This window comes from Pleurodeles waltl, chromosome 4_1 (assembly GCF_031143425.1).
Source record: "Pleurodeles waltl isolate 20211129_DDA chromosome 4_1, aPleWal1.hap1.20221129, whole genome shotgun sequence".
NCBI classification, from domain to species: domain Eukaryota; kingdom Metazoa; phylum Chordata; class Amphibia; order Caudata; family Salamandridae; genus Pleurodeles; species Pleurodeles waltl.
The window spans coordinates 372,844,933-372,864,050 of NC_090442.1; the positions used below are offsets into that span (position 1 = coordinate 372,844,933).

At 45.0% G+C, this 19,118-nt stretch overlaps 1 protein-coding gene across 4 annotated transcripts in view; it reads right to left on the minus strand.

Annotated features, from left to right (window-relative positions):
- Positions 1 to 16,232, minus strand: part of ABCC9 (ATP binding cassette subfamily C member 9) — an 843,291-nt gene extending 827,059 nt beyond the window's left edge. For all 4 annotated transcript variants that reach the window (XM_069228541.1, XM_069228540.1, XM_069228543.1 and 1 more), the window contains exon 1: positions 16,109 to 16,232. The gene's annotated coding sequence lies outside the window, so the exon portion shown is untranslated. The remainder of the gene's footprint in view (positions 1 to 16,108) is intronic.
- Between the last annotated feature and the right edge of the window lie 2,886 nt (positions 16,233 to 19,118).

Here is a 19,118-nt window from a genome sequence, read left to right on the forward strand (position 1 = left end):
AGTCGAAATAACCTCAGCGGTTATTCAATTCCCTCCGAGATGGAGGTGGAAATCTCCAGCCTGGTGGGCGACGGTAAAGCGGTGGGACGGGCAGAGAAGCAGCAGTTTGGCAGTGGCCAAACCGCCGCAGTCATTATATGGGGGTCTGCACCGCCGGTGCAGTGGCGGTGAGACCACCACTGCGGCCCTGGTGGTCCATGGACTGCCAGGTTCATAATGAGGCCAAAGTCTTCACCCTGAAAAGGGTGTACAACTACTAGTGAAAAAATACTGAAGTGGGACATGAGCCCTCACCTCCTCCCCGCTATTGCTAGACATCCTGGACTAAGCAGGACCAGAGATTCAATCACACACCATTTCTGGTAGTCATGAATAAGACCAAAATGTACAACATTGTTCAGTCTGTGCTCAAATTAAATAGTTCTAAAGAAGCCAGTGGTACTTGTGAACCACTACCTACATCACAACAGCCATGGTCACAATACTCAGGGATTTTATCACAAACTTGCCATCTTTCAATGGTAGACTATCTCACAATTAATGCCCCTAAAAAAATATTTCTACAGTTCCCACCTTTGCAGCAACCTTTCTAAAAGAAATTGTGCGGCTCCATGGGTTGGCATCAGTCACCAACACAGACCTGGAATAAGTTTATAGTCAGATTTGAAGGGCATTTTTAACCCCTTCGCTGCCAGGCCTTTTCCCCCTCCCTTGCCGAGCCTTTTTTTGGCTATTTGGGGCAGTTCTCGCTTAGGCCCTCATAACTTTTTGTTCACATAAGCTACCAACGCCAAATTTGCATCCTTTTTTTCCAACATCCTAGGGATTCTAGAGGTACCCAGACTTTGTGGGTTCCCCTGAAGGAAACCAAGAAATTACCCAAAATACAGTGAAAATGTTGTTTTTTTCAAAAAAATTGGAAAAAAGGGCTGCAGAAGGCAGCTCGTGGTTTTTTCCCTGACAATGGCACCAACAAAGGGTTTGTGGTGGCAAGATCACCATCTTCCCAGCTTTCAGGAACAGGCAGACTTGAATTAGAAAACCCAATTTTTCAATACAATTTTGACATTTTACTGAGACATACCCCATTTTTACTATTTTGTGTGCTTTCAGCCTCCTTCCAGTTAGTGACCAAAATGGGTGAGAAACCAATGCTGGATCCCAGAAAGCTAAACATTTCTGAGAAGTAGACAAAATTATGAATTCAGCAAGGGGTCACTTGTGTAGATACTACAAGAGTTTCCTACGGAAACAACAGCTGAAATAACAAAATATTGAAATTGAGGTGAGAAAAACAGCCATTTTTCTCCACGTTTTACTCTGTAACTTTTTTCTGCGATGTCAGATTTTTGAAAGCAATATACTGTTACGTCAGCTGGACTCTTCTGGTTGCGGGGATGTATAGGGCTTGTAGGTTCATCAAGAACTCTAGGTACCCAGAGCCAATAAATGAGCTGCACCTTGCAATGGGTTTTTATTCTATACCGGGTATACAGCAATTCATTTGCTGAAATATAAAAAGTGAAAAATAGGTATCAAGAAACCCTTTGTATTTCCAAAATGGCCACAAGATAAGGTGTTGAGAAGCAGTGGTTATTTGCACATCTCTGAATTCTGGGGTGCCCATACTAGCATGTGAATTACAGGGCATTTCTCAAATAGACGTCTTTTTTACACACTGCCTTTCATTTGGAAGGAAAAAATGTAGAGAAAGACAATGGGCAATAACACTTGTTTTGCTATTCTGTGTTCCCCCAAGTGTCCCGATAAAAATGGTACCTCACTTGTGTGGGTAGACCTAGCACCCACGAAAGGAAATGGCTCAAAACACAATGTGGACACATCACATTTTTTCACAGAAAACAAAGGTGTTTTTTGCAAAGTGTCTACCTGTCGGCACCTGGGGAAACCTAGCAAACCAGCGCATTTTTTAAAACTAGACACCTAGGGGAATCCAAGATGGGGTGACTTGTGGGGATCTGACCAGATTCTGTTACCCAGAATCCTTTGCAAACCTCAAACTTTTACCCAAAAAACACTTTTTCCTCTCATTTCGGTGACAGAAAGTTCTGGAATCTGAGAGGAGCCACAAATTTCCTTCCACCCAACGTTCCCCCACGTCTCCCGATAAAAATGGCACATCACTTTTATGGGTAGGCCTAGCGCCAACGAAAGGAAATGGCCCAAAACACAACATGGACACATAAAAAAAATTCACAGAAAACAGAGGTGTTTTTTACAAAGTGACTACCTGTGGATTTTGGCCTCCAGCTCAGCCGGCACCTGGGGAAACCTAGCAAACCAGCACATTTTTGAAAACTAGACACCCAGGGGAATCCAAGATGGGGTGACTTGTGGGGATCTGACCAGGTTCTGTTACCCAAAATCCTTTGCAAACCTCAAAATTTGACCAAAAAAACACTTTTTCCTCTCATTTCGGTGACAGAAAGTTCTGGAATCTGAGAGGAGCCACAAATTTCCTTCCACCCAACGTTCCCCCACGTCTCCCGATAAAAAATGGCACATCACTTGTATGGGTAGGCCTAGCGTCAACGAAAGGAAATGGCCCAAAACACAACATGGACACATCACATTTTTTCACAGAAAACAGAGGTGTTTTTTGCAAACTGCCTACCTGTGGATTTTGGCCTCTATCTCAGCCGGCACCTATGGAAACCTAGCAAACCAGCACATTTTTGAAAACCAGACACCTAGGGGAATCCAAAATGGGTGACTTGTGGGGATCTGACAAGGTTCTGTTACCCAGAATCCTTTGCAGACCTCAACATTTGACCAAAAAAACACTTTTTCCTCTCATTTCGGTGACAGAAAGTTCTGGAATCTGAGAGGAGCCACAAATTTCCTCCCACCCAGCATTCACCCAAGTCTCTCGATAAAAATGGTACTTCACTTGTGTGGCTAGGCCTAGCGCCCACAAAAGGAAATGGCCCAAAACACAACGTGGACAAATCACATTTTTTCACACAAAACAGTGCCTACCTGTGGATTTTGGCCTCTAGCTCAGCCGGCACCTGGGGAAACCTAGCAAACCAGTGCATTTTTTAAAACTAGAAACCTAGGGGAATCCAGGATAGGGTGACTTGTGGGGCTCTGACCAGGTTCTGTTACCCAGAATCCTTTGCAAACCTCAAAATGTGGCCAAAAAAACACTTTTTCCTCTCATTTCGGTGACAGAAAGTTCTGGAATCTGAGAGGAGCCACAAATTTCCTTCCACCCAGCGTTCCCCCAAGTCTCCCGATAAAAATGGTACCTCACTTGTGTGGGTAGAACTAGCGTCCATGAAAGGAAATGGCCCAAAACACAACGTGGACACATTAAATTTTTTCACAGAAAACAGAGGTGTTTTTTGCAAAGTGCCTACCTGTGGATTTTGGCCTCTAGATCAGCCGGCCCCAGGGGGGGCAGAAATGGCCTAAAATAAATTTGCCCTCCTGCCCCTCCAAACCCCCCGGAGCGACCCTTGCCTACGGGGTTGCTCCCCTTGTGTGACATTGGCACAAAAAACAAATCCCCGGTGCCTAGTTGTATCTGCCCCCCTTGGGGGCTGATTGACCTAAAATCCGCCGATCTGCCCCTAAGGGGGACAGAAATGGTCTAAATACAATTTGCCCCCAGGGAGCGACCCTTGCCTAATGGGTCACTCCCCATCTCTAAAAAAACTAACAAACAAAAAAAAACACAAAAAAAAATTACCCTGGTGCCTAGAGGTTTCTGCCCCCGAGGGGCAGATCGGCCTAATAACAATAGGCCGATCTGCTCCCGAGGGGGCATAAATGGCCTAAAATAAATTTGCCCCCCCCACCCCCTGGGGGAGCGACCCTTGCCTACGGGATCACTCCCCTTGCGTGACGGTGCAAAAAAAAGATCCCTGGTGCCTAGTGGTTCCTGACCCCCTTGGGGGCAGATTGACCTAAAATCGGCCAATCTGCCTCCAAAGCAGGCAGAAATGGCCTAAATACAATTTGCCCCTCCAAGGGAGCGACCCTTGCCTAAGGAGTCACTCCCCATCTGTAAAACAACAACAACAACAAAAATCCCCGTTGCCTAGTGGTTTCTGACCCCCTTGGGGGCAGATCGGCCTAATTAAAATAGGCTGATCAGAAATGGCCTAAAATAAATTTGCCCCCCAGGGGAACGACCCTTGCCTAAGGGGTCGCTCCCCTTGCGTGAAATTCACAGAAAAAAAAACTCCCTGGTGTCTAGTGGTTTCTGTCTCCCTTGGGGGCAGATCGGCCTCATTAAAATAGGCCAATCTGCCCCCCAAGGGGGGGCAGAAATGGCCTACATATAATTTGCCCCCTATGGGAGTGACACTTGCCCAAGGTGTCGCTCCCTCATACCAGTTTCATTTAGAAAAATAAATCCCTGGTGTCTAGTGGGCGTTTCAAAAGACGGATTGCTTTACAATCTGGCTTTTAAAACGCTGAGAGAGACTTCAAAGGGAAGGAAATTCCTTTCCTTCCCTTTGAAGCCTCTCTTGCCTCCTCCACGTGATCGGAAGAGAAATGCTTTGCATTTCTCTTCCGATCGCGCTGGAAGCTGAGCTTCCAGCGCAATGGAGGAGGCCCTCTGTGACAATCAGCGCACGATCGCGCGCTGACGTCACTGGGGGGTGGGGGGGTCGGGTTGGAAGGGGAAGGTCTTCCCCTTCCATCCCTGCCTTGGGGGGGTTGGGGGAAATTCTACAGAGGGAGCGCTAGCGCTCCCTCTGGGCTCTGTGCCCAGGACGCAATGGTTACGTCCTGAGCACACGAGCACTGTGCCTCAGGACGTAACCATTACGTCCTGGGCACAGAAGGGGTTAAAAAAATCTAGGAGTTATGGACTACTGTCTACCATTCACCACAGACAGATGGACAAACAAAGAGACTCAGGGCCTGATTTAAATCTCAGCAGAGGGGTTACTCGGTCACAACGGTGATGGATATCCCGTTCCCCCAAATCTAAATACCATAGATGGAACTCATCTCAAGTTTGTCAAAAAATAAGTCCCTTCTCACTGGTAAAAATATTGGTGTCAGCTGCAGTTAAATTAAACCTTCCTGACTATTGGAAGATAAACCCTGTTTACCATGTTGCTCGTATTAAAGCCATGTCAACATGTTCTTCATTGTAGCCACCACGTTAGTTTATGGAACCACAGAGTTTGAAGTCAAGGCTATTTTGGACTCTAGGTTGAGTAAGGGACCGTTGAGGTATTTTGTTGCATGGAAGGGGCATGGTGTATCAAAAAGTATTGCTGGTGCTCCTTGTTGACCTCTGCATTTCATAAGAGATATACTTCAAAGCCTAAACCCAGGATTTATGAGGGTATTTCGAGAGGAGCAGTATCAGGATGCCAGACACTGGAGCACAGAGAGCCATGCATCAAAAGGGAAAATGCTTCCAGGGCTAGACAGGGAGGTTGTGCCACACCAGCCAAACAGGCAGTTCTTCCAGGTCAATAAGAGCAGAGTTACAATAACCACCTACCAAATGAGTAAGCAAGTTGTCCGGCAACAGCGAGTGTTACAAATCCTTCACTTTTGCAGTGAGTTTTCACTCAGCCTTCTCGACCCTTCACTTTTGTTGTTTTCTCCCTTCCCGGTTTTCTCAGTGTGATTTTCCTTGTGTACTTATTTCAGTCTGTTATATTCTTGGACCTGGCCCTTTTTACAGAGTCATCCCCAAACTTTTTGCCTTCCTCCTCCTATTTTTTCTGACCTCTTGCTGTTGGCTCTAGGACTCTGGGCACTTTATCACTGCTGATCAGTGCTAACGTGCAGGTGCTCTCCCTTCTAAAGTTTGAATGATTGGCTTACACCTAATTGCACATTTAATTTACCTGTAAGTCCCTTGTATAGTGGAATCTATATACCCAGGGCCAGTAAATGAAGGGGCATAGTTATACTCTGTGTGCGCTGAATGTGCATCAAAACTTTTGACGCACATTCGGCGCAAACCTAACACCATATTTGTACTATGACGCCCGCCCCTCGATCGTCAAAATCCCTCTGTGTGCGTCATTTTCTGGATGCGGGAAACCGCCCTGCGTTAATGACATGCAAGGTAGGCGTTCCCGTCCCAAAAATTACTTTAAGGCCTGTGCATCTTATTTATACTCCTGTGTCATTTTGACGCACAGGAGGGGGCGGGCCTTAAAAAACTCCTGGGTGAGGGCAGGCGTTAAGGGACCTGTGTAATCACTTCCATGGTCTCGGACCATGGAAGCAGTCCAGAGGTGCCCTTCCCTGCCCCCAGGAACACCCCCTGCCACCCTCGCCTACCCCCTGAGGTCACCCATGGATGGGGGGACCCATCCTAGGTAAGTACAGGTAAGTCGAGGTAAGTATAATTTTTTTAAAGTGGCATAGGGGGGCCTAACTTGGACCCCCCTACATGCCACTGTGCCCAATGGCCATGTCCAGGGGACAGAAGTCCCCTGGGCATGGCCATTGGGCAAGGGGACATGACTTCTGTCTTTGCTAAGACAGGAGTCATTTCAGTGGGGGTTGTGTGTCAAAAAATGGCGCAGGTCCGGTTTGAGCCATGATTTTTTACTCTAACCTGACTTGCACCATTTTTTGACGCACAACCCCCATTTTTCCCTACACCGGCGCTGCATGGTTTGAGTTATTTTTTTTACTCTGACCAGCCTGCAGCACCGGCTAATGTCAATCCTTAAATTAGTGGCCCGCCTGGCCCGTAGGATTGGCGTTAGCTGGCGGTAAACATTTTTATGCAAACCAACGCCGGCGCTGGTTTGTGTCAAAAAGTATAAATATGGGCCTAAATGCTACTAGTGGGCCATCCAGAAAAGTAGCCTTTCAAACTCGTCTCAGGCCTGCTGGCGCAGGGCCTGCATGCGCAGTTTACTGCTACAGGGACCTGGCATCTAAATTTACTTGCTAGAACTGGAACTACCCTTTTACTACATGTAAGTCACCCCTAAGGTAGGCCCTAGCTAGCCCTATGGGCAGGGTGTTATGTATGTACAAGGCAGGACATGTGCCTGGTTGTGTGGTCTGTCCTAGTAGTGACAAACAGCCTATTAGGTTTCTCACTGCTGTGAGAGCTGCCTTACTCATAGGATTGCATTGGAAATGCCCTACCTTATGTCTTCTAGAAAGTGAGCATTTCACTCTGCTTATGACTCTGGTGTTTTGCATCTTGACTCCAATCCACGTCTGGGGCAGAGTGACAGCTGGGCTTTGTGCATACTTTTCAGATAACCCATACACAGGGGGGTGTCACAGAGCTGCGTCTGCATATATAATGGTCTTCCTGGGCTGAGAGAAGGAGAGGCAGGGCACACCTGCCTTTGCAAAGGCTGTGCCCTGGCCTCACACAAAGGGCTTGTTTACCTCTACTTATGTCTGGAGACTGTGCTGGAGGAGAGAGGGGACACTCCTAGAACCAGTTAGGACTGGTTGGAACCTCTTCTCACCCTCCTTTTGTAAAGCTTGTGCAAAATGAGTATAAGTACAGGGGTTTTTCCCCATGTAAGAGAGACATTAATGCACTACTGAACAGGACACAGGATACTGCTGGAAGGACTTGCCAGGAACCTCCTTTGAACTGCTGCAGTTGTGTTGACCTGTGACCGGCTGGGTCACTAGGAGAACCTTACTCTAACTGCAAACCTTTGTGTTGGCCTGCTTTCTTGGGCCCTGCTACCCTGTGATCACGTTTGCTTTCTCCAGAGGCTTAGTGCTGAGGCCCCTGTTCCCTAGCAATTTTTATTTGCTGAAGCGCTGAAAGAGCGCCTGATTTATATTCTTCACAGTGCATGAGAAGTGCTGGATCTGGTGTGCCAGTGCAATATTCCCTGAGCACGGGGAAAAAAGGGAAACGGAGCGAGCGCACGCCCTGTAGTGCCCCCAGGACGAGGAGCGCTAAGTAAAGTTCCCCTGGGGCAGAGGCAGGCACCTACTTTGGGTGCTTCACCACCGCAGCCCGAGTTTGGAACAAGCGGGTCTCTCCCTGTGTGGGAGACCCGCCGCAGAGGGCCGTGTATGGCCAGAGGAGTGGCTGTGGCCGTGACACGCCCCTGGAGGAGCACTCAACTAACCACGACTACCGCTTGTCACCCGGAGGTGAAGCAGCATCCAGGAGCAGCGGATCGCCGCCGGCTGGGCAGGTGAGGCGGCCTCCCAGCCCCGAGTGGGCTCAAAGGACGGGCTGTCGTGTTGTGAGGGAGGTGCGTGGTCTCCAAGGATGCGGAAAGCCGCAAGCACTCCCGGACCTCATCAGGTGGGTTCCTAGATGAAGGCGGCCCCCGTGTGAAGAGTGGGGTCGCCTCCCGTCTAGGTGCGGGCTTTCCTTTTTCTTCTTCCCCCCTCCCTGGATAGTTACTGGGGATGGCGGGGCCTTGTTTTCTTGGGGACGAACAGAAGCTAAAACGGAGGCCTCGTCCCGCTGGGGGTCATTTTGAACCCCTCAGAAATCAGAGAATAGGAGATCCAGGATCAGGACACAGACGTCCCCGTTTGCCCTAAGGCATGGTAGCCCTGATAATCTGATTAGGCTGACCTATTCAACGTAGGAATGTTGGGTTTTCTGTGCATTCACGATGGTGCCATGAGTTTCTCTGATGTTTCCTTTTTATGGGCATTCATGATGCTGTTGTGACACTTACGATATGTGTTTTACCATGATAAGTGCATTTTTATTAACAATGTGTACGTTGTAAGATACCCAGTAACCTATGTGTTTTATGTGACTACTGCTGGCTTTTGCAGAGTACTAATAACTGAGTAATGTTCTGACAACTGGTTGTGTAGCAGGGTATTGCTGACATGTTGTGTTTGGTCTAATGATGCTTTGTGCAATACAGTATATTTTTATATAACTTGGTATTGTGTTTCCTTTGTGGTCAATTTATTGTGTCACGTGTTTTGTGTATGTTGTGCAATCGCTTTACACATTGCACCTGGGATAGGCCTGACTGCTCGTGCCAAGCTACCAAGGAGGTAAGCAGGGGTTATCTTGGGTGTGTAACTCCCTCACCCTGACTAGAATGGGTGGGCTCTGCCTGGCTTAGGTGCATAGCCTAACCAACCAGAAACCCCATTTCTAACATACATGTTTATTACTTGTATCTCACTACTCACAGCCTTCTACCTTATGGTGCTGCTGTGATATTCCATCTTACTTCAACTCATGAACAGGATTCCAGGTCCACGTAGGGGCTGGTTATACAGTCCTCCAGCATGTTGCACTGGGTAAGTCATACCTTAGCTTTATGATAAGATAGCTGAATATCGCTATTGTGCATCCCCACTGAATGTGCTCTCTCTCCAAAGGTGTGAAGCTGTTGAACTTTGACAATTTCTAAAGGTGCCATGCCACAACATGGCTGGGTTTTCCACCAACCTATCTCTTTGTCTTTCCTTCGCTTCATTTTCCCCTTACAAAGGCATCTAGTGGCTGAACTGGCCCGCAGTGGAAGGAGCCTAGATTTACCTCAATATGCTCAACATTGTTTATTCTCAAGTTGCAACAAAAGTACGAATATTTGGATATATGGAGATATTGCTCAGGTATCCTTTCACTATTAAGTTAAGCATAGAACACGTTATGGCAAGTTACGTAATATTTATTTTTGTTTTGGAAGTAGCCGCTACATCCTTACTGTCTAGAATTGGCAGCAGAGTACTGTGCTGCCTCTCTTTTTGTCCTATCCTATTCCTGCTTCCCCGTGATGACTCTTGGCCATCATGTTCCACAGTATGTGGTAACTGGTGAGAGATAGAAACACAAAGTTTAGTTCAGCCTAACAATTACTTCTAATACCAGTGATAACACGTCCGAATCGCATACTTCTGGTTTACTTTGTTCTGTATAACGTTAACTGCCCTAAATGTTTTATTATGTAATTTTAGAAAAACAAGGTCACTTGGGGTTTGATGGATGTGTGCCCTAACCCTGTGGCGGTTTCAGGCAGCCAAACAGGCTGTTACCCTGCCTCCTTCAGAAGCAGGGGAATTGCCAGCTTTCTGACAAGCTACCTCAACTGGTTCCACTGTGGGAACCCTTTGCTGATGGCCCACCCACCACAGTGCTGCAGGCGATCCCATATCAGAAGAACTGCCGTACATAGGGTAGGATGATGGATCCTCATTTTTCCAACCTGAGTCTTCCACATGAGGCCTGGCAGGGAAGGGAAAAGCAAAAATGTCCCATTACGTAGGAAAACAAGTTGATTGGTTTTTCAGAAACAAACCACCGCTTCGGGAGTATGCTTCTGAAGATCAAAAGTAAAGCTGAGTGAGTGACCATGACATGACAGCCCACTGAGCATTGCAATTTTAACAAACATGATGATGGTATGTTGCCAGTCTTTTTTCCAGCACAAATACCTCTTCAGAGTAACAGACAAACTCAGGGCCATACTTACAAGGTCCATGGTGCGGAGCGGCACAGCAAAAACCTTGCTGCGATGCCCTGCACCACCTGGAAAGGCCAGAAATGCACTGTATCTACAAGATAAAACGTATTTCTGTCCTCTCCTCTTGCAATGGTGCACAAATTGCTGTCATGCACCGATGCAGGCACCCTTGCACTATGGTGCAAGGTTGCCTACGTTGGGAGATAATTGTTTTTGTGCAGGAAGGGTCACATTTCTGCACAAAAACAATCAATGGAGGCAGTTTCCTCCTTCTATGTGTGCTGAAGAGTGAAGCACACATAGAAAGAAGAAACTATGGGGAGAATTAATGTTATTTCTCCCCGTTGATCCACTCTTACGCCACCCCTGGAGAGGTGTAGGCTTTTTGACGCATTCCCAGGTTTATAAAACCTTGTAAATCTGGAAATGCGTCAAAATCCATGGGTGTTGCAAGGGAACACCCATGGAATTGCCTCTATGGTGAAAAGTAAGGCAACGCAGTGACGTGCTGCGTTGCCTTACTCTATATCTACAAAGTCATGTAGTGGCCTTGTAGATATTGGTGTGCAGCCTGCGTCTCTGGTGCAACACAAGAAGTGACGCACTGGTGGCGCAGCCGCTTGACATTATGGGCCTCACTTTTTAGTGAGTGCACTACCGCAGGGCTGGCACAGGCAGGGCCTCCATCACTGCAGGGACCCGCCCAACAAACTGTGAAATACTGCATCAGACTTCCAGAGAATTACTCATCGCAGGAAGAAGTCTTGACTCCTGAATCTTTCTACCCTTGGAGGGTCAAGATTATAAAGTGCAACAATACACAAGAGCTTGGTAAAAATCCTGTAACCACCGACAACTCAAAGAGCCACAGAAAAGGCCTCTCACACGTTAGGAATTCAGAGTAAGCATGTGTGTTCCACTGGTCCATTGGACATGCATGATCACACATTCCATTGTTTCTGTTCCACCAACTGTCTGAAATGGGCAGAATAAGGACAGATAACACACTACACCAGGCAATTCAATGGCTGGTAACCCCCCACATTTTATATCGCATTTATGTCGATAGGTTAAAAATAGACATTATTTGTGCGAGTTAATCACTTTATCAACAACTTGAAAACTGTGCAAGAACCTTTACAGGAGTAATATACTGAACTCTTTCTCTGCAAACATTTTAAGCATATGCAGCCTGTCTCTTACGTCCTGTACAGGACAAACTCTTTATCTCATCGTCACGCTGTTGTATTTAGAGATCTGGAAAGTTGTTGATCGAAAATAATTGTGTCATTTACTGGTAAACAGTTGTTTTGAATCGGTTCACTGATTTCTTTCTAGGCGTAGCCTGGTTTGACATTCGCACGTAGCCCACGTGGAGCTTTTCCCAGGGCTAACGTCAAACCTGCTAGATTCTTCGGAGGGAATAATCATGGCCGCTTGTGCTCGTTTTTATCAGTGGATAAGTAGATGCTTCCTGTTTTAGAGAAGGGAATCCACTTGACCTTGCGTTCTGTTGTTTACAGAGCCAAAAAGAGCTATCAGTGAAACTGCTCCGAGAGAATGGAGGCTGGAGAAAAAATGTTTTTCGTTTTCTTTAAATATGTGCCTATGAGGCAGTGAAACTGTTTTACCTCATTTCATGAACCATTGCCTACAAATGCGCACCAATGCTGCTTCAACGACTTCATGTAATAGATACGTTCACGGGTCGAGATCCCTCACTGCTTTTTACCTTTAGTTGTATTGATGACGTGGTGCAGATGTGCTCAGTGTCAACAAGAGAGAGTAAACCCCCCATCAAAACCTCACTTCAGTTAACATTCTCTAGTACCGTTGCTATTACCAGACTCTGCCTGCACCTTTGTGCACACCTGATTAAAGAGCTGTATGCTCACTATTACTTGTTAGCACTGTTAATATTTTAATGTGATCAATTACACAGGCACAATCTGAGTGTGTTAAGTTGTGTCTCCAACGCACAGACTCACAAGCTTTTTACATGATGAACTTTCACTTGCACAAGCAGGTATATGCAGTGATGACAGACTCAGTGCATTATCCTGGCATACCATACATGTCATATATATATGCATTGGTGTCAAGATCACACGCTGCCTACGTACTAGAGCCCATATTTATACTTTTTTAGCACCGCATTAGCGTCAACAAATGAAGTAAATACGTCGCTAAAAAAGTATAAATATGGCCTAAGTGTCAATTTACATAGGCAATTTTGACTATGTAAAGTGACTTAACATACTCATACTCATAAATGGCTTTGTGAATTGGCCTGGAATGTCCAACTTCCCACTAGTAAAAGTGCGAAGAAGGCAGAGTGTTTTCTTACTGCATAAATTGTACATGAATATTCCCTCCGTATTCCCATTTCATTTGTTTTGTGAAGTAGAACTACACGAGTACCACATCACATACTACCGACTGCCTGAATAATTCTGAAACACGTGGTGTATATACACAGGGTACATCCATAATGTAGTGCAGAGGTCTTCAAACTATGAGTCGTGATCCCCAAGGGGTGCGTGGAGTCATCGGAAGGGGGCACACATTCCTCAGCCACATCCGCCTCGAATCCAAAACGACAAACGTCCTGGGAAGGTTAATATAGACAGTTTAAAAAGCTTTAGCGGAATTGTTATTCAGTGATTCTCCTGTTAAGTGCATCCGAGGGAGCGGCAGACATCTAAAGAAGCGTTCTTGCCAGGGTGACGGCTTGCCTGAATCTACCAGTTAATCTGCAAATGTAAAGGATGCTTGGGAGCCGGTACTGATTGAATCACTGGAAGCTTTGTGATGACAAAGATTTATTCTTTTTGAGTGATAGTAAAAAGAGTTAACAACTGAACTGTGAAGTGTGTGCTTTTCATTGTAATTGTATTTACATAGAGTTTACTACCCCTAAGGAGGTCTTGAAGGGACAGTGATGTAAAAAAGAATTGTACTACATACAGTCTGCGTATTACTAAAATCTATATTTTGGAAGCACAGTGCTTTCTGTCCTCTCCGTTTACACACAGACCTCTGCAGTATATTAACGAATAGAGGTTTCAAAATGCACTACAGTGCATTTCCCACTGAGAAACAACTTTCTTTTATTTATTTTTCATTTAAGCTGGCTGTTATTTTATATGTAGCTACCTGACAGTGAAAGGCCTAAACAAACGTACAGAATATTTTGGGGCCTATTTATGAGAGGCTTGCATCACCAGAGTATCACTTTTTTTGACAATCCGGCAGCATAAGCCTCCCAATCATATCTATGAGGTAACGCAAAACCACCCTACGTGGCTTTGCATGGCCTCATGGATATGGAGTAAGGCAAAGCTGTGCAAGATGCTGTGTGCCTTACTCTGCGCCAAGGAGGCGTACCATGGACGTTGTGGTGGCTGTTCCCACGCAACACACATGGATTTTGAAGCTGCCCCAGATTTTCAAAATCATGTCAACTGGAGCAGTACCAAAACCTTACTCTTCCCCAGACGTAATGAAGAGAAATGTTTTCATTTCTCCTCGTTTTTTCCTCTTTTCATGCGTGTTGCATCCTGTGGCACATAAAAAGAGGAAAATACCTCTCAGATTGTTTTTGTGCAGGAAGGTGCCCCTTCCTGCACAAAAACAATCCTACCTACATTGGCGCCAGGCAGCAATTTGTGAGCCAGCGCAGGGGGAAAGGACAGGAATCCACTGTATTTCATAAATATGGTCCATTCATTCCCTTTTATATTGGCGTAGGGCAGTGTAGCAAGAAGACTTGCAGCGCTGCCCTACGCCAATTCCTCATAAATGAGGACCTTTGTTTTTAGCCACACATTTGACCACTCCACCACACTCACTGACCTTTGGTTAGCTAAACACTGTTTAATATTATTTCTTCACCGTAAAAATGATTTGCTCTGGGAATCGGGGACATTTATGATTGTCGATGATGAGGAGTACCAGGTTCTTGAAGGATTTTTCAGGGGGGGGTCCCGTCATCAAAAGGTTTGAAGACCTCTGCTGTAGTGTCAGAAGTATGTGTGCCATGGATAAAGAGTTCGCAGAATTGCTTACTTCATTGTATATTTCTTGCATACAAGGCATTCCATAACTCTCAATTATATGGAGCATTTAGTACCAGGAGCTACATGCTATGTCCAAGAATTGCTTTTAGGATCACAAGCTGTATACACATCTTAGTGTCTTTATTACATCCTTTAGAGACATACAGAGTGCTTTAAAGATCATTTGCTACTCTCACAATCCCACATTGCATCCACACAGTGCCCTTACACAGTTATTTACCAGAATTCCAAATGGCACCAAGTGACGCAAAGCATTGTGTCGATTTATTTACCATTAAAAAGACTTGCAGTTGCAGCACAAAATTGAACGGCCCCATGTGGGCACCCAGGCATCCCTTAATACATCGAGGCCCAAGGGCTGTGTGCAATCCACATATTTTGACAGTAATCATTCACCGTAAGAATCACATGCTGTGCACACTTTGCTCCCAAAATGTAATGTTGCACAGACAATGCTTCCAAAATCCTATGCCGCTTGCAGTAGTGTTGCAATTGTGTGAAGTGACCACACACAGGCGCATCTTTAGAGTTGTAATGCGGGCAGATTTACTAATATCTCACTCATCACAGCAACCTAAGGGCCTTCTCTGCGTTCCATGAGAGGGAGAGAGCAGGACAGCACCAGCCTGCTAAAATATGGAGCCGCTAGACTCTTCTCAAGCACTGGTACATTTTTAGGTTGCCTAGTGCCATGCCCACCCCACTGCACCATGATACAAAGGTGTCCTTGTGAGTACTGTATACGTCTTGTACTGGAGGGATAGGCTTCTAGTATAAATGACTATGCTTGGACATACTTTAAAACTTTCCCCACTTTGTGTGGTGTACAGTACAGCACACATGAAACCTTGGGAGAAAATATTACTTTTTCCTGCTCAGTGCCTGTAGACAGGGCTTTGCATAAAAAATTATGAGTGGTACTTGGAAAAGCCTATGCACCACCCATTGAAGCCTCCTTGACATAAAGTAGCACAAAGTAGAGCACAAGGTGTGTGCTGGAAAGTAAACCCCAAATCAACATTTTGTGCCAGTTTGCGTCACGTTTAGTGACTTCGCAGTAGTGCAAAGTGTTGATAAACGTGGTCCTATTTGTACACAACGTGTTTACAGTCGCATCCTGCAAACAGCTACACAGGAAACACACCGTATGCATATGATACTGTCCAATGACGTGTACATACGCATGGGTGTACCAGAATCACAGGTTACCTACACAGTGTGTACAGTCACATCCCTGCCGCCCAGTAGCGTCACGACAAGTACTGAAGATGTGTAAGAAATCACATACCCGAAACAAGGGAGGTAGCCCGAGCTCTCGGATGGCTTCCGAGGTGCCGACGCTGTGCAACCAAAATGAAACAATATGTGTAAAGTTACCCTCCGTAAAGAACACGTAGGACGTTTAGACCACTCTGAGAAGCGCGTCTCGTGCTCGGAGACCCTGCGACACAGTGTCGAGCAGCCCGGCAGGAGAAGCGATATTTCCATGAGGGAGGCGAAGACAGCGCATTTACGGTTCCCAAGTAAACTGCCTTCCGTTCCGTTTGTTAAAACTGCAGATAACGGCAACTGACAGCCGCAAAATAAAGACCCATTGTTGTACTTTCAAAGTTAGATCGAGAATTAAATCTGTCTTACCTTAAAAACAAACTCCAGACCCGTATGTGCCGCCTAATTAATGTTCATTCCGATCGTGGGGGGTACACAGAGTTGCTCACAACCGTCTGACCGAAAACTATTTTTAGCTTCTGAGATCAACTGCTGCCTCCTATCGGGTTTCCAAATTGCGAGAAGTCTTCGGGAATCACATTTTTTCTCTCTTCGTGCCTTTCTACATCCTAGTCTCTCAATCAATATTTGTCATTCTTTCTCTTACTTTCCTCTCCCCACATCTACTCTTTGGTTTTCTTACGATTATTCTCCCCCTTTTGCAATCACGTTCTTTCTTTCTCATCTGTCTGGTAGCCACTTTATAACACTATCTATCTCGCCTTTATCCCATTCTTGTTTCTAATATATATATATTTATATCTACATGTTATTTTTCTTTTGTAGTATATGTTTGCAGTTACCCTCTCTGTCTCTTTTCATTTTCTTTCCAGTTTCTCATCAAATATCTTTCGTTATGTCCAGATGCTCTTTGTTCCTCTTTTTGTTTTTCCCTCACTCTTATTCTGCCCCCACTTTTTGTATCCTCTAGGTTTCTAGACATCATTCCTTTAGTTCCCTTATTTTCGTTTATCCACCTGTTCTTCTACTCTGTCACTTCCTTCACTTCTATCGTTTTCAAGTTGCTTCTCCCACTAAACTTGCTCGGCTTCTCTTTTTAAGTTTTCATGCCCAATACTCTAAGTTCAACTCAGTTCAAATACGTTCAACTTCAGTATGTACAGCAAAGCGCGTTAAGGGCAAATTCCCTATAATAGTAGACAATGTCTCGCACAAACGTAAGGTTGAGGGAAGGTTTGTGAACATTTCTGGGTGGGTCTGCGCAGTTTCAGAAAGAACAGCAGTGTCATTTTTCGGGCAGGAGACGAGCAATACGTTCCACACTTACCAGCATTCCAGCACAGAAATGAGGTGGACTTTTTCGGGTTTCAAGCATAATTATGACAACAGGACATTACATCACATGATTTGTACCCTGTGCAGGACATCACAGATATAACTTTAAACGGCACGTGACCTAGGTCAGACCGTCGGAGAAGACTGTGGCCTTTGATACAAAGCACATCGTCGAAGGATGGGGCGTCTAAAGAGGTAGAATATGCGGCTGCAGCTAATAGAAACATGGCGGTGAAGGAGGAGCTGCGCTCAGAGCGCCCTTTCGAGCCTTCAGATTTCTTTCACATCCTACATGGTCCCCAGCTTCACTCCTCCTTATAGATGAGAAGCTCCAATTGTTAGCTGCTTAGCTCTTTAGGAGCAGAGAGAGGGAAAGTAAAGGAAAGAAAAGGGGGACATGGAGGGAGCATCGCAGACCGTACGAAATAAGGGAAGAAAGGGAGGTAAATAAAAACAAGCATTGGCAAAGCCAACAGGTTTAATCTATTCCATGTCAATGTTTTTTACCTATTGTACAGCAGCATGAGCTACTGTGCAAAATGGTTTACAGAAAAAATGCACTATGACGTGTGCAGTCCTGAGTATTTTTTTTTTACTTAACACCAAACGAGGAAAAATGACAAAATAAAAAACGCTACCACAAAATGTGCAGCATTATGTTACATAATTTTCTTTTTCTTGCTGCACAATTTAGAGAACCATGTGGCATACTTTGGCCCTTCATCCAGTGCCATTAGATTTGACAAAAAAACATGAAAAAAATGGTGTCAGCTGAAAATGTTAAACGTAACAAAAAAAAGATGAGATGCTGCCATGTGGAGATGCTTAAAATATCAGGGAATCCAGTTAGGCAAAACAAAGTGACTGAAACAATAGGTACTCCACTGCTAGGCCAGTCCTAGGGGTCGTGGGGGCCAAGGCAGAATACAAAGATGCTGAGCCCCGCCAGATGTAACATCAAATGAAGTGACATCACAGGAAGTGACATCAATTGAACATTAATTTCTCAGCATTGTTGAAGCAACTTTGCAATAAACTACTTACCTAGTGTGGATGTCTCTAAAATGGCAAAAAATATAAATAATAATCCTAATAAAATAAGTAGTTATATTATAAAGCTGCATAATGTGGTTAAAAAAGCTAGGCCTAGGTCTCTTCAAAACTGATATGATTACTATGGTATTCGCTAAAAATTTACGGATTAGGGCATGATGAAAATTCCAAGTCAGATTGAGCAAGAACTATACAGTGGCATTTTAAGTGACTTCCGAGCCCTCCCTTTAAGCTAGTGAAGTTATAGATAAGTCATTTGGCGCCATATGTACTAACATGAGGAATACTAATTTCCTAACTGCGATTCTCTCTGAATCACAATCAGGAAATCGGAATTCATAATGTATGAAACTCTTTTGAGTTTCATTAGCCATCTCTAGAGGATTGCAAATAGACTTAACTCAGGCATATTAATGAGGTAGGTTGCAATTTGCGACCCATTAGGAATCGCAGCCATCACAGGGATGGTGGCCTTTTGAGGTCAGCAGATCATTATGTTTGTGATTGCTTTTTTAAAAAGCAATCTTTTGTTTTAAATACAGCCCTTTTTCCTTAAACTTAAAGGAAAATGGGATGTATTTGAAAAGAAAAAAGGAAACTTTGCATTTTCATTTTTTAAGAGTAGGCATTGGTTCATGGGATCACAGCCTATACTTAAAAAATATTTGTTTTCCATTCTGAAAGGGGAAGGGGTCGGTAAATTATGAATGTTTTGCAACTGTAATTTGGTTGCAAAACATTCATACACCCCATTCAGATTTGGTATTTGGAAGGGATGACCTAAACACGTCCCTTCCAAATACCAAATCACAAAGATAAGTAGCGATTCGGTAACGTCTTACCAAATCTCAATTTGTGTTTTCTACATACCTAACAGCCTGATCGGCTGTTTCAGACCACAGAAATGCTTCATAAATGTGGCACTTGGTTTTCAGCAGGCATGGGGGACCAACACAACAGATACATGTTGGATCAGGTCAGTGACCTGAATGACCTGCAGCAAACATTAGCACAGATTCTAAATGAGACG